The sequence below is a fragment of the Hyalella azteca genome, unplaced genomic scaffold (genome assembly GCF_000764305.2).
Source record: "Hyalella azteca isolate HAZT.00-mixed unplaced genomic scaffold, Hazt_2.0.2 contig14857, whole genome shotgun sequence".
In the NCBI taxonomy this organism is placed as follows: Eukaryota; Metazoa; Arthropoda; class Malacostraca; order Amphipoda; family Hyalellidae; genus Hyalella; species Hyalella azteca.
The window spans coordinates 158610-175153 of NW_025944728.1; the positions used below are offsets into that span (position 1 = coordinate 158610).

The following is a 16544-nucleotide window of genomic DNA, read 5'->3' on the forward strand; positions in this document are numbered from 1 at the left end:
TCATTCTCATTATAGCTTATCCAGTCGCAGATATAACTTGGCACATGATGATTCAGATGAAACATCATTAAATCATTCACAACCATGCAGGCGTATTGTTGAAGGCAGCCGTGCAGCCAAAAACTGCGTTAGTGCCATAAAAGCAAGTGAGATAGCGGAGGCTGAGGCGAGTGCCGTTACTTAGACGCTCCTTCATTCCGGTGAGCTTTCGGGCACAGGCCTCCCTATGGACCTACCCCCTCTTCCCCGCTCCCAGACGGCAACAAAACCTGCTGCAGGTCACAGCTCCTCTATAGCTACATTTGCAGTCAGCAACCAAACCTGCTGCAGGTCACAGCTCCTCTAGAGTTGCATTCGCAGGCCCGTAGCCATTATACAGAGATTTATTGCCTCTATAGAATACTTAAGATCAAAAAAGAGCAAGGGTGTCAAAAGCTGGCTGATAAAAAAATGGAATGAATGACCGTGGTACAGTTGACAACTTTGAGAAATCATCATTTCTGAAAAATGATTTTAGAAAGCTCTACGGACAAAAAAGGCACATATAATATCTGCAGTTTCTGCACCCAAGCTAAGGAGCTCTTAAAAATACACAGTAAAGTTAGCCGGCCAATCACTGACCATGTCTGAAACTAATACAAGCACCGAGTGCAAAAAAAGTTTAAATCTGTTTGTTGCAGCTCATGAGGAGCAGGGACAGCATGACATAGAAACAGCACAAAGTAGTTTGGTAGTTTGCCGGTCAATCACGGACCATTTCTGTAACTAATACAATCACTAAGTGCAACAAGAAAACAGTTGGAATCTGTTTGCTGCAGCACATGACGAGCAGGGACATGATGACATAGAAACAACACAGGGCTAGTGCTAATCTGGTGACCGAGCCCTAGCCCCATTCAGCCACCCTCAACCCAGAACGGAAACAAGCGGAATTTCGCGCGTCATCGCGCCATTCTTAAGAACGTCATTTCTGCTCTCAGATCGTTACCTACTACGATCAGCGTCGACAGGCCCACACAACGATAGTTCTTAATCTTGAAGGCCACACATCGGCAGAGTACACGTAATTGGGGAATTGACATTTGCTTGTGGCTTCTTAGGATTTACACTGAAAATTAAATTGATCAACTCGAGCTTGAGTCAACGGGGTATACTGCAAAAATAATCGCTCTACATTTAATTTTCTGACATTGAATCATTAAATGAAACGTGTTAACCCGAACGATTTAGAACAACAGCTGCACAATGTGGACATAGACAATCAAAGTACAATTAAGGTGAGTGTGATAAAATAAAAGACTAATTAGGTATCGTCGGTAATAACATTCAGAAGTCACGGTCGGTTTTCGCCTCACTATCGGAAAGTCGTAAGCACATTTTCGTGCTGGATTTTTCATCTGACTTTCAAACGTATGTGGATTAATCAAACTCAGCTAAAGCCAGGGTATTTCCACAATGAATTACTTATCAAACTTTTGAACATTAATAACGTTGCAGAACCCAGACATGGCAGTGCATCCGCGCACTGATAGGCAAATTATGTTTTAGATATAGTAGATAAAATATTCAAGTGCTCGGTTATCAGCACACTTCGGTTCCGTTACCGAATTTATGATCAGTATATAATTTCAAATCATCCGATTATATACGCGCGGAAAATCCAAATGGCGGCACGACAAAGCCACACTCGGGTTCAGAATAGCCTGAATAGAATAGCTGTAATAAGTAAATAATGAAATAATGACCAAATATCCAAGGAATATGAGTAGAAGGCAAAATTTCATCAATGATTCATTCGAGTCCCACAAGCTAACTCAATGCGAAAAAATATTACTCAGTACTCACTGCAGTGAGTGACAGATCGAGAGCGCATTTTCTCGTCGACGAAAATGTGAAGTCACGGACAGACAGACGGACATGACGAAAACAATAGCGCATTTTTTTCCATAACTGAGAAAATGCGCTAAAATTTAGAAAACTTGATTGTATTTGTATGAGAAACAATCTTCTAACCCAAGACACAGCTTTTAATAACGTAAGAGACGATGCACATTCAGGAGCGCAGGTTCCCAGAAGGGAACAAGTCGGGCAGAAAAGACCATGTATTTCCGGCCGCTTTGGACCGGCGCTTTGAAGGCGCTACAGGGGCTGGGTCTAGCTGTGCTCGACTGGCAACAAGATTTGGTAGGGTGGAGAACACGCTAAACATCATTTAGAAACATAAAAAGAATATACTTCAGGAGCTGGAACTGCTGGATTAAGTTGAGCTAGACTGGCAACAAGATTTGGTAGGGTGGAGAGCACGGTAAACTTCATTTAGAAACATAAAAAGTATATACTTCAGGAGTTGGATCAAGTTGAGTTAGACTGGCTACAAGTTTTGGTAGGTTAATTAGAGAGCACGGTAAACTTCATCCATGCAAGAACATAAAAAGTATATGCTTCAGGTGCTGGATCAACTAGTGTTCAACTTGCTATAGGTTTTGGTAGGCTGGTAACACGCTCTACTTCATTGACGAATTTTGTTGATCATAAACTAGTCATTAAGTCCACTCAATTTGCTTTTAATTAAAATACAGTATTCCCATATACGTTTACTCGAAGAATCAGTAGATGACATGTCGTAAGTTGATGATAAGTTACAATAAGTGGAGGTAAATTTAAAAGATCCAAAGACAAAGATAATTATTACCGATTCATGCAACCTACGCTGTAAAGTTACACATATACATGCAGCAAATGAGTGAGGAAGTGACCAGTTATTAAATAATACATAATTACAGCGTGCAAGAAAAGCCATCAAAGTCCCAAGTGCATATTATTTATAAATTAGATCCATCAAATGATCCTACACATGTAATTGAAGAAGGTCGAGGATCTCGGGTTGCCTTGGGACAGCTAATGCATGGGACATTCAAGACACAAGAATACAGCGCAGTGCAGAACGCACTACTAGAATAACAGCTTCGCCACTCCCTGACTCATTACCGCTTCTAGAATCTTTATATTAAAATTCATATCATGGTTCTTGCTGGCTATATCCATTCGTTTTGCATGCTAATCTCAAACATGGTAAATAGGTATATGCGATAAACATGAGAGCTGAGTTAGGAGTTATGATGACCAGGCATTATTCAAGGGCATCTGCAGATGGTAATCGTGGTATAAATATCCTCTAATATGCGGGAACACCGAAATTAACCTTATATTACTATTGACTTCGAGACACTATATACAAAAATACACGTAAGATCTATGACGAACAGACAAAAACGATGTTATTGCTCAAAATATTTTAACATCTGTTGAGTATATTGAGAGAGTGAACAAATTTCAAATTTAAGCAACGGATTTATCAGCGAATTTTAGAAGCTTTAGCAAGCGCAACAGCCATGACGATGATGAAGCATACGCCCTTCCGGCGGTTACGTGTAGTTCAAACATCCAAGCAAATATCACTGGAATCGGCCTTGAGAAAATATTTCGATTTCGTACGTTACATGAACCGAGATTTATGAATGCCGACGGATGTATTAGACTGCAACTTCATTATACGGTGCAATCGCACAGGTCAACAACAATTGGAAATTAGATTCGGGAGTTACTTTATAACATTACTGAGGAACGATAGCAGAATATTTTATACTTTCTTTTGCGAGTCCACGTTTTTGGGAAAACACAACAAATTGAGATGTTAAATGCAATTACAGTGTACAGAAATACAGCTAGTGAAATCGACGCAGCTAGCACGTGCTGTCAAAATAACGTAATAAATACGAGAAGCTTCACAGGAAATGTTTCACTGGCGTGAGGACTGCAAAATGTCGCTTGATGTGCCATTCTTTGAGAGGTTCTAAATGTAACACAATCGGCGGAGCTGTTCAGGGTCAGGCAGACGCAGAAAACACCTTCAAGCAGGTCCTATTGTGCCGTGACAAAGACGACAAAAATTGTACTCCGGGCCGCAACAATGAAAGAAATATTTAACTCCATGCTGTGACAATGACAGCAAAATTGTACTCCCTTGCCGTGACAATGAGGACAAAATTGTACTCCGGGCTACAACAATGACAGAAAAATTAAACTCCCATGCAGTGACAATGACGGCAAGACTGTTCTCCCTTGCCGTGAAAATGACAGCAAAATTCTACTCCCGTGTCGTGACACTGTCTGCGAAAACACCTCAAATTTTGAGCTCCGTCGTATAAGACGTCTTTGCGGGAGTTTACGCTCACAATACTTCCGTACCGTGACAGTGACGACAAAATTGTACCCTCATGCCAAGACCATGACAGCAAAAAGACCTCGAATTGTGAGCTGCAGCGTAAAGCGTCTTCGTAAGGCGCCTGGGCGAGATTTACGCTCACAAAACAATTGCAATTCACACACCAGTTAAAAAAAACACGCCAGAGGGTAGGAAAAAATAAAATATAAACGAAGACTTTCAAATAAAATTTGAAGATTCTGTGAGCGTGGAAACAGAAATAATGCTTGCTCCTAATATTATACAGCCCAATTTTAATTTAAAAACTGAGCAATTTTAAAACAATTTAATGCTGTAGAGATAACCAGACATGGAAGACTTAAAAATGAGATTCATGGAAGACTTAAAAATGAGATTGAGCGATTCATTCAATTACTTCCAATACTTGATGCAGCAAACGAATTAAGAAGGAATGCAAGAACCGGCTTCACTAATTCACAGACATTCTCAGACTCTGCGGTTTTCACAAGATCCCAGGAGAAACGAGCCGCTTTCTCGGTCAATGCTCGCACAACAGCATGCTTATAGATGATAGCGCGCTGTACAGCCGCATACTTCTATTATAGCTTATGAGAGAGCGCAATGCTCTCTATGATATGTAAACGATAGTCTATGGAGACTATCGTTATTATTTATTAGAGAATTAAATTGAACTGAAAAAAAGATGTTCATACAAAGATATGATCATGATTTATCAGTGCTCAATTTTCAATTCAATTGAATAAAAAGAATTCACTGAAATCTGATCACGAACTTTCACCGAGACGTGGCATCATGGATGAACCTAGGACCATCAATAATCCTGACTAATAAAAAAATTAACAAGCATCGCATCATCACCGACGATTGATTTTAATGGGTCTCGAGAATTGGCTAATAAATAATAAACAGATTATACATCACGTATTGCGATGTTTATAAGCGTATCAGCTGTGCTCAAATGAACCAGGATATTTGAATCATAAGCATATTAACGAAGCGCATTGGGCATCATAAGCATCAAGGCAGGAGCAAGCATCAGCAAGGGAGCTCTTCAATAAAATATTTGTAAGCAGTATATAAAAGCCGTCTCATAAATAGTAAAGCTTATATGCAAATTCCTAAGAAATCGTGAGAACATTCCGTTAGGCGGTTGACCTAGACAATAAACCGCAAAATTCCTGCACTCGACTGATTTGGAGGACTTACGAAGACTGCTAGATTTTAAAATGCAAATTTTAACGATGAAAGAAAAACGAATAAATATGGTGTCTATTCAAAGCCAAAATTGTATGGCATAAAAAAGTATACATCAACAAATAAATTTTGTGATTTAAGTTTTCGTTTTCATTGCGTTGAGGCAGCGTAAATTTTAGCGATACTCTCGTTTCAATAGAAATGTCCTCTTTAATTGCGTACAATCTAGTGTAATTTATTCTTTTTAAGTAGCCAATAAGAAGAACTCTGCAAAAATTCATAATGATGTTCAAAGCAGTAGCGAAAACGATTCTTAAAAGATAAATAAAATTCTCCTGTATGATAACCTTGCCACATAAGGAGCTTTCGCTGAAGGAATAGTAGCTGCATATAGTTAAAAAAATATTTCGTTACTATGGTATACTTTATTCTAGGTGACTGACTATAAGACAGTACAGCCTTGAATTTTTCCTACATTGACTTTCATTAACTTTAGTCGAGAAGTCGACTAATGCAATTAAGGAACTAAATGCCGCAATAAAACTAAACTTCTTTCAGATATTCAACAACAGCTAGATGGGTTAATTAGCAGCACCAACCAATATTGTCGGCATTAAATCTGAAACCTGAAACTTTGAAATAAACCTTAGTCTATATTAAAGCTTCTGCAATAGAGTTTCATTTCTATATTTCTATTATTATTTCAAACAGTTATCTTACTCAGTGCCCCCAAAATCATGTATAAATATAATTGTGAATTGAATAAGATTTTGAAAACATATAGTTTTTCACAAATCCACAATACTCAAATAAAAAAAATTTCAAATTTCAAAAATTTCAATATTAAAGTTTCCGTAAATTCATTACACGAATAAACAGCTTGTAACAAAACACTATAATAACTAAAATATATATCACACAAGAAATCATAAAACACATGAATAAATTCCTTGCAATTCTCCACACTTTAATGAAAATATAACAGACAAGAAGCAGTAAAATTAATATTATTGATGGAAAGAAGAATGACTATAAGCAACGTCAGTGTAATCAGCCGCGAACGAAGCAAGCGGTAAACGAAGCCTGGAAAAAATATTTCTTGTCAAGTAAATGACAATAGAAAATGTGGGAGCGATGGCGATGGATGGTCAGAGCAACGCCATCGAGGAGACAAAACATGAAGTTCAAGGCTCGTTGCTGGCGAATTCAAAGCATCATCGATCATTGAGACATCAAAGTTGACATTATTATTAATAATAATTTTGACAAAAACATTAGAAATAACGTATTATATATAAGAATTTAATAAAAACAGGTAATGAATTATTATTGATGAGACTTTTCATAAAAACAGACAATGAAAACGATTCGAATCCAGTTGAATTTCTTGCCTTGAATCCAGTGCGTCCGTAAGATTGGTCTGAATGAGACCAACCGAGCGATGAAAACAATTACAGATGCGAAGCACATAGAAAGAAACCTTGCGGTATCGAGGATGGTAAAAACAGGTCATAAGCTCATGGCTCGGTTAGACAACTGTTATGAAAAAATTAATTGAAGATGCCAGAGGACACATTATGAAATTCCCTGCCAGCGATCGTAAGTTTATAAAAGAATCGCATCCATAGACGAGCTTACGCTGGTCCTTATTTTAAGTTTCACGTCCATAATTAGAAGGATTAATGTTAAATACTCTATGCAGATCGAAAGATAAACTTGCCGCACAGTAGTTCCTTTCAAGTGCCCGCGTAAAGCGGCTATATACCGATTAATGTTCATTGCAAGAGACGCGAAATGAACATTTCATGTGATGGGATAAATTTCGTTATTATGAATATAGATTGGCAACGGTTAATTAGGCAACGGAATTAAAAATATCATAGGCAACGGTTAATTTATTAGTAGACAAAGAGTACGTAACAGGAACATCAAGGTACATCCTTATTAACGAAAACAATGCAATTTCGTACTTCTTAACCGGTTAACCCTCATTTGGCCCTATTTAAATCCTGATGATCAACTAGATTAGCCGGTAAACAATGAACAAGGTAAGGCGTTCATTGGCTTAGTTGTTCGTCAATCATAATATTTTATTAAAATACATGATGCGCAATATTCTGGAATTGTGTAAACTCGTAAGTTCGGTACAAAATTCTTGAATCAAATTGTACACATAAGATGGAAAATATATTAAGAGCCATTTACAAGAACTTTTTTTAAGAACTCGCAAATGCGTTGCTTGATACACAAGATTATTAATTGTAAGAAAAAATAACAAGAATATCTCAAACTTTCGATAATACAAAGTCTTACTCGACTTCCAAATTTCGTGGGCAATGAAGGACTTAATGCCACTGCATGGTCGTCATTTAAAAAATATATAACTCAGTAGGTACTCACTGCAGTGAGTGACAGACAGCGTATTTTCTCGTCGACGAAAACGAGAAGTCACGGACAGACGGACGGCCAGACAGACGGACATGACGAGCACAATAGCGCCTTTTTGGCGTAAATGAGAAAATGCGCTAAAAAGACACTCGGATAAAGTGGAGTGCATTGCACACACTATATAGGGTCATGCGTCGCCATGGTTTATGGCGTGTGGTGCAAGTTATTTGACGCCTTGCGCTTCCCAAAATTCGCGATCATTATTTGATAATTTGCTATCATTATCAGCCGCAAATGCGGCTGTCCCTGAAGAATGACTTTGACCCCAGGAAAATTTCAAGCCTCTGCGTGTTGGGCGATTTCACAAGTTGTTGCGGTACCGAATCGCCGCGACAGAAACGAGCTCATAAGGAGTCAGAAGAAGCTTTCTTATTAGCACCAAATTGAGCTTGAAATTTTCATGTACAATAACATTAATATATTTTTGAAAATTCCTAGTTACCATCTAATCTAACTTAGCAAAAACTCTGTCAATCATTGCAGTGATAGCGCATTTTCTCGTCGACGAAAACATGAAGTCACGGACTGGCAGACAGACGGACGGACGGACGGATGGACATGACGAGCACAATAGCGCCTTTTTCCATAAATGAGAAAATACGCTAAAACTTGTTTGCAATAACGGAGAGCAAACTTTGTCGCAGTCAAGCATTACGATGTCTGGAACAAGCGTTCCAGACATCGTGGAAATAAACTTCCTAGTTTGTGTCAATTCACCTTGAAAGTTTGTTTGCAAGATCGAGCACAAAAGAACTTCTCGACTAGAAGTTAAAAAAAAAACAAGCTCCGTTTGAACTAGCTAAATATAGTTTGGATTTTCAACTCAATCTAGACTTTGGCTATTCAAGTTCGGTATCCTCGGTATGACGTAATAGAGCTAGTTTCAAAATTGCGCTTCTTTCAGTGCTATTCGTAATAAGCGTTTAAACAATATTCCTGTTTATTATACGATTATTCGGCAGAATACTGCCGAATAATACTAACTTCATCATGATAATAATGCTGGCTGTGCTAATTTTGAGTTTTATTCTTGATTCAGCAATGCATAAGTATAACATCACAACATCAAGACCGACTCATTCTCTTGGTGGTCAAGAAATGTAAAGAGTTAACGAAGCCCGCAAACCCACAACTTGCACAACCCTACATGACTGGCAACTAATGACACACGTGCTTGCCTAAGAATGTTTAACGGACACACCATACGTCAAGTTAGCGACACACGCACCAGTTTTTACGGTGATCGTCTTTTCATTGCGCCGCACGAGGCCGTGAGCAGTGCAGCTGACGCAGTAATTTAAAATGATGAACAAAATAGCGGCGAAAGCTACGTAGATGCAGAGACGCCGAATAGGCAAACCTACAATAGAGTTTATAATTCAGGCGGCGTATGTGGTAATATCCACAGAAAATTTAACTGAAGAAAAATTTCACGGATGATACTACGAATTAGTGATTCGTCCAGTTAACTATGCATGAATAAGGTAAAATATATGTGCATGAACAACATAATGTAATATACGCAGTTAACAATGCAAAGACGGACTGTAGAGTAACCAAGACAGACAAGCATATCGAATAACTAAAAAACAATTCTACAAAAAGCCAGACCATTGCACATGCAGACCACACAGCTGTGCAGACTGTAGACACTCGACCAGAGCGACGTCACAGTCCATTAGACAAGACCACAGCAGCGCTCTCACACTGCACTTTCTTCTTAGAAAAATGCGTGCTCGAATATTGCCATGAGAACCGCAATGAACTTCCTCGAGCAACTCTTTGTAACAAATTTGTATGGTCATAAGCAACATTCATCAGCTGGAAGCGTTAGTCCTTTCTCCACACGTGAACGTTTGAGCATGGCGGTTTTATGGTGCTGAATTAAATTAAGAGCGCATTTTAATTAAGGTTGACGAACTCGAAGAATTGAAATTATGAAGAAGCTGGACATCAATCGTATTATGACACGACACGAGGAAATAATTAACAAGACGTTGTTAGCAATGCATAATATAGACACTGGACTGGCATAAGTGCAATTAATAACATTCGCAAGTTTATTGCTGTTGTTAGACAGCAGCTCTTCCATTGAACTGTTATGCTCGATTGCAAGGCAATAAAGGTCGTAGTTTCAGGTTACGTGTTCAAACAAACGCTTCACACAAAACACACAGAAAACAACGCAGTCAACACAAGAAGTACACAAGGCGCAACGTTGGGCCGGAAGGTTTTAGAAAGCAGCGTTGGATCAGTGAGCACTCAAGCCGACGCGACACCTACTTATATCATTGCTCCTTCTGTACACGACAATTATACATAATCATATTACATCTATTATATTGTGAATTCATATCATCTTATTATGTCTTTCCAACAAGCATAACAACCAATACTTTTTCATTAATAATAACAAGAGCCATTACTGCGGGAATCTGCAGCGCTGCTAACTATTTCTACTTATGTAATGAGTTTTGTGATCGCATTGATGCTTCCATGAAAGTTATATTGTTGATCCGTTAGACCAAAAAACAGGATTTTGGCACATTAACATCACAACTACACTAACCGACGCAGTTGTTAGCAGGTAACAACAGAATTGAGGCTCATGTTAATGATTCATGCGTCTCATAAATAAGTTTGGATGGTTCACTGATTGATAATAAATTGTAGCCGAGCCAATCGAAGGTTGTATTTTGGGGCTCGCATAATTGCTGCCAAGAGAACGGGTCGCGTGAACTCATTTTTCCAGCCGGTTACTCAATGACTTAATTTCGCCAGAAAATAGACTTGAGTAGCAGACCTCATAAAAAGTTATTATAAATCTGAAAGACTGCAGTACTGCGGTGATGCATCAAACATTATCTACACCAAACTGAGTATTGAGAGGAAAAAAGTTACAAAATATAATAATCGATCGATCAATGCAGAAAATAAAAAAAATCGATAAATCTTAGAAAATACGCGAGTTAAATATACCAAGGTTTAAAGAATTTCAATTATTGCTGATCTCAGTTATTCCGGAAAGACATTTTACGCACGTGTTTATATATGCTTGATCGTTTACACGTACACAACACGCCGATGATGTAGGCACGTCGTGATGCGGCAAAACAATAGAAGAAAGTGAAGGTCCTGTTCACATGTCTATTGTTTCGCAACACTTCAAGGATCTCCTAATATCCTGTGGTTTTAAACAGGTTGTGACTACATATTTAATAAGCTGTAATTCCGTGAGGCGTTGCGTTAGAGAAAGTTGATAATTCGTAGCAAGAATGTAGCATCAATCGATATTTTAACGAATTCGTTTTGAAGCCAAGTCTAAAATTCAAAATTATCTAAAGGTTATGAGATTAAATAAACAGAATGCCAGTTTAGATTTAGTAGGCATTTTAGGATGAGTTGTGATACCTTAAATAAGTTGTAATAAGTTCTGATCACAATCAATATTAGATTCAGTGCACAGGCTTGTGAACAGAATTCTAAGAGCTTCATGCAACGCAGTATATACTATATACCAATAAACCGGCATTGTTGAACTGTACTTCTCATACATAAATACACAAGGCAAAAATATAAAATATGCTTACATATCAACATATTTATTACCAGGTTTGAATAGAATTACAAAAAATTCAACAAATTGTCTACCTAGGCCCTGAATAAAATCATTATTACTAGCGTTTTAGAACTCAGATGGTCTGTATACCAGCTATTCCGTTTCATCACTTGTTTTCACAAAACAAATATAGATGAGCACTGATTTTCACCATTTCCTCATTACCATCATGTATATTTTAGTTATTCCTATATTTTGTTTTAATTATTATTTCCAACTATCATAAATATCATTTTAATAAAATAAGTAAGATAAACAAATTAGACAGGCGAGAACAACCGGAATAAGTGCCAATACTTTCTTAAACCATTTCCCTATCACTATCATATTTGTTAAGGATCGCAACCGTATTTGGTTGATAAATAAGCAAGTGGAACTTTTGGTTAATAAATAAATAAGTGGAAACTTTGGTTAATAAATAAAAAAGTGGAACTCTTGGTTAATAAATAAATAAATGATTTTGGTTAATAAATAAACAAGTGGATCTAGACGCGTGCCTAGAGGGCTGAGCGGCAGCAGCAGTGGGCGGTTCGAGCGGTCAAGCTGTGATGTAAAAACCTGACTTGTTCAATTAACGGCCCAGGTGCCCGTTACTTGCCAGGCCTCACGTACAATGTGGTTGTGTGTGTGTACTGATGGTCAAATAGTACAGTGCTGCTAACAAATTAAGGCCTATATTTTAACGAATTTTAACAAATATCTATATTTTAACGAATTATTTTAACGAATTGCAGCCGATATTTCAACGAATTACGACCTATAATATGACGAATATTACTTAAAATTTACTTTTAGCTCGTAAACCATTCTAGGATACAACAGCACATGCAAAGACGATCGTCAAACTTGGCACCTGCCATGAATCAATTGCATCTGAATTGCAAAGGCACACAAGAAAAGTTATCAGTCTTAAATATAGAACTATAAAATATAACTCAGTACTCACTGCAGTGAGTGACAAAGAGCGCATTTCCTCGTCGACGAAAACGTGAAGTCACGGACGGACATAACGAGCACAATAGCGCCTTTCCTTTCATAAATGAGAAAAAGCGCTAAAAATGACAACATTGAAAAAACGAACCCGAAAAAAGTATTTTAAACCCGAAGAATCAGTAGAAAAACGCATGTACAAAATATTTAACAATAAAAATAGGTACCAAAATTAGGCAAAATTAGGCAGCTTGATGTTCTGCAACGTACCTGAACAGAAGACAAGAAATGAAGCGAATGCCGGCCAGGGCAGGCGGCAAGTGTCGTGAGTGGCACTGAGTGTCACTCATGGCACTCACACGAGCAAGAGCCACTCATCACTAGTTACAGGACGTTAGTAATCACTAGTTACATGGTGTCACTTATCACTAGTTACACGGTGTCACTCAGATTCCAGAACAACAACACTGACAGACCATGTCACAAGGCGCATACCATAGCGTTAACTGCTACAGGATTTTCTACTGCATAGAACACCGAATTTAATCTCGAAATCATAATATATTGTTAAATTCACTGCAAAATAAATAATTTCCTTCATCATAGATGCTTGAGCGCCGTAATTGAAACAAGTTATGATTATTAATTTACGGAGTAGCTTTTAATTTGGAATCAATAAGCAAAAAAAAAAAAAAAATCGAACGCTGCATTTGCACTTTGGGGCGGTATTAAAAATCTAAATTACGATTCAATAGCATTTCACGTTTTTACACAATTGCACCCAAAACATTCCCCACATTTAAACGAAAGTAACATTACAAATCACTTCACTTGTCGAAAACCATAAACGACGATTCTTTCACTTCCTTAAGCTGAGAATAATATGTAATTCACATACGGGTATCTATGTTACACAGCACACGTATTGAACATGGATAACTACGCTGAACATGACCTCTAAACACACACGGTACACTAACACTGAAGTAACCTTAGATTTAGAGTACCGGTATACGGATGCACGTCCTCGTACATACTAATAAATATCTGCTAGTCCTTTTACATTATAATAAACGGTTCCGCACTTGTGACTACTTGTGCGTGCATTGAAATACTGCGACAAAATAACAGTTTACTGATAAAAAATACCTGGTTTTCATAGAATATTTCATTATATCGACTTGAACTTGAACAACACACATTCTAATAAAAGCTCGAGAAAAATCCGAAAAGTTTTCTAATTTTGGCCCGCGCCGCAGACTCCAGACACCTGGCCTCAGCTGCAACAATTACGGGTGCCAAAACTTGTCAATTGTGGGCGATATTTTTCTCGTCAGGTAACATTCAGACAGTTTATTTACACAATTTTCCACACTTCAGCGCTTAAACTTAATGATCACAGATTAAAGGATGTTTTAACCAAATATTTCATTCATAACTGGCATAGATGACACTATTTTACTTGTACTTCTATGTTTCGGCATATAAATAGGCAAGCTATAAAATTTCAATTCTAACCGTAAAATGATATCAGATCTCATTCTGTGATAAATAAAAGATAAAACTCATACACTAACCCAAACGGGTTTTAGACAAGAATGTTCTGCGAGCAAGAATGATCTTAGGAATGCGCGAGCCAGAAGATTTAACGCTCAATGTTGCTGGCGACTGCCGACTGGAAGAGTCGGGAGCGACGCACACGCACGCCGCACGCTGCCAGACGCTCTACTGAGCAGGTAACCACAAAACAAATCAATGATGCAGGTTTTTCACTCTATATATAAGCAACATGACTGACACACAAACCTACTGAAAAAATTCCCGATTTGATCATTTAATATAATCTAAAAATAAAGCAAAGATCTAATAATCACAGCGGTATTGCAAAACGGCAATGTATATTTCAGTCATCATGAACGATTACCAACACGAATTTCCTAAATAAAACGAAACATTTAACATAATTTCAATAAAGTGCGGAACAGGCGAAATCGCAAATATTTGTCAGAACTATTATTTTACGCCAAATTTGGTCAAGGACTATTTTCTCTTTCGAAAATTTGAGTTAACGTCGGACAACAAAATAGTGCATACATCCAACTGTTAAAATGACGGAAACTTGACCACATTAATTGCTAGAATAAATGTACCTACAAAAAATTTAGAAAACAATACCAGTATTCTGCTGGATCTCAAATACAGACAGATACTACCGTGAGAGTATTCTTCACGGTATGTATCTAACTTTGTAGTAACGACAGTGCATAAGCTGAAAGGCAGCGCGTTCTTAGCGCGTTGCTGCATGTGCGCTTCGTATCGGGAAATCGATCTCGCTCGAGCGGTTCAGTTTAGGTCAATTATTGCAGAGCACGTGCAGCGGTTTTAGGTCCCGGCCAAAGTATATATAACTTTACCTAATTCAACAGCAGTAACGAGTTACATAGAAAATCATTCTGATAGCATCAATGTGTTCAATCGCATTTACATTTACTAATAAAAACAAATTATATAGGAGCCACACATAGGTGTTTGAATAGTCAAAGACATGGATAACACAAAACTATATTATTACGTTCTATTAAATTCGATTCGAAATAAAGTAATTAAGCATATAACAGATAACAACAAATCAAATGATAGTAATAAGTAGTATAGAAAAATGTAAATAAATCACTGAGAAGTGCGAACACAAAGACTATCCAGTAATGACTGACAATTGGAGGTATTATAAGAGTGAAAATACGATCCTGAATATACTACTCGTTCATAACTGTGAAGCCTCAAAATTCTACTTTGCACTCATGAGAAAATCCAAATTATGCCCATTAGCAGCTAGTAGTTCAGGTGAACATCATGTACTATACCTTATAAATAATACTTCAGCTATAAGCTCAAGTATTTTTTAGCACATCTCTTTTAATTAATGAGTAGGAAAAGATCAACTTGAGTGCAGGATGAAGTGCGTTACAATCAATTTGAATTAAAGTTGGGTTCATGACTGGATAGCTCATCTATGCAAACTGCTCTTGTTTAGAATTAATATGGATACTTTAACAGACTCATTAATCATACCAAAGAAAACAATCTACATGAATGTAAAATGAAGTGCAGAATGAAATTGGAACTGTATTAAGCTCAAATCATTTTTTGAATTGCATGGAAATGTCAAAAAGAAAAGAATAGCTATGATGCTTTATGAATAATCTGTAATGCTAAGTGCTTAGGATATACACACGGTATAAGTATAATATTCACCTCCCTCACATGCTATCATGTATACATAATTGTTAAGAAATTAGCGATTAATTTCATTGTAAAGATTTCTTGAAAGTTTTTCTCCAAATTTCACCATAAATTTAAGAACAATATCAAGTTTGAAGAAGAACAAGATGATAGTGGATATCTTAAGATCTCCAATAGATGCTTGCTGCTCATTTCAGATATGCTGCCACAAGATCACTTTTTAATTTTTTGCCAGAATGATGAAGCAAAGTAAATATAAATGTCTTTTATGTTTTACATCAATCATCACAAAATTCAAGTATAGTTCAAAAAAAAAAAATTCATGTATAAATTCAAATTCAAAATTCAAGTATACTCACCATTTTGATGGGCTGGGAGATATTCTTGAGTGATTGTGATTCCAGTGAATCCAATGAGGTCAGATTGACTAAATACAATGAAAACACAAACAATAATTTTACTCTTAATTGAAATTCATACAATCACAAATAATGCTACCGCACATGAAGAATTGCACATCAAGATTCAATAGAGCTATACCTTGTTCTCTGCAATAGAATTGATGGATTTAGAAAATTGCGTTGCAAAAATAACAAAGACAAAATATTCTTAGAAATCTAAGATAAAAATTGTTTCCTTGGACTGCTTTTCTTCCAATAGCCTCTTTAAACCAAATTTCTTCAAAAAGTCATAGAAATTAATATAAATACAGTGAATCTATTTCATACATAAAAAATTGTTTCGTTTTCTCAACATGTATGTATACCTACACTAACTATTAACACATAGGTACCTATAACACATGCAGGCCGTGAAAAATGATATAAACCAATAGGATTTTTCTCTATGCTTTGGAAACAAGTT

General features: G+C 37.0%; 1 protein-coding gene across 1 annotated transcript in view; it reads right to left on the reverse strand.

Annotated features, from left to right (window-relative positions):
• LOC108679352 (protein brunelleschi-like) overlaps nt 1–16228 on the reverse strand; it is a 48850-nt gene extending 32622 nt beyond the window's left edge. The window contains 1 exon segment of the mRNA XM_047884204.1: nt 16040–16228. The gene's annotated coding sequence lies outside the window, so the exon portion shown is untranslated.
• Between the last annotated feature and the right edge of the window lie 316 nt (nt 16229–16544).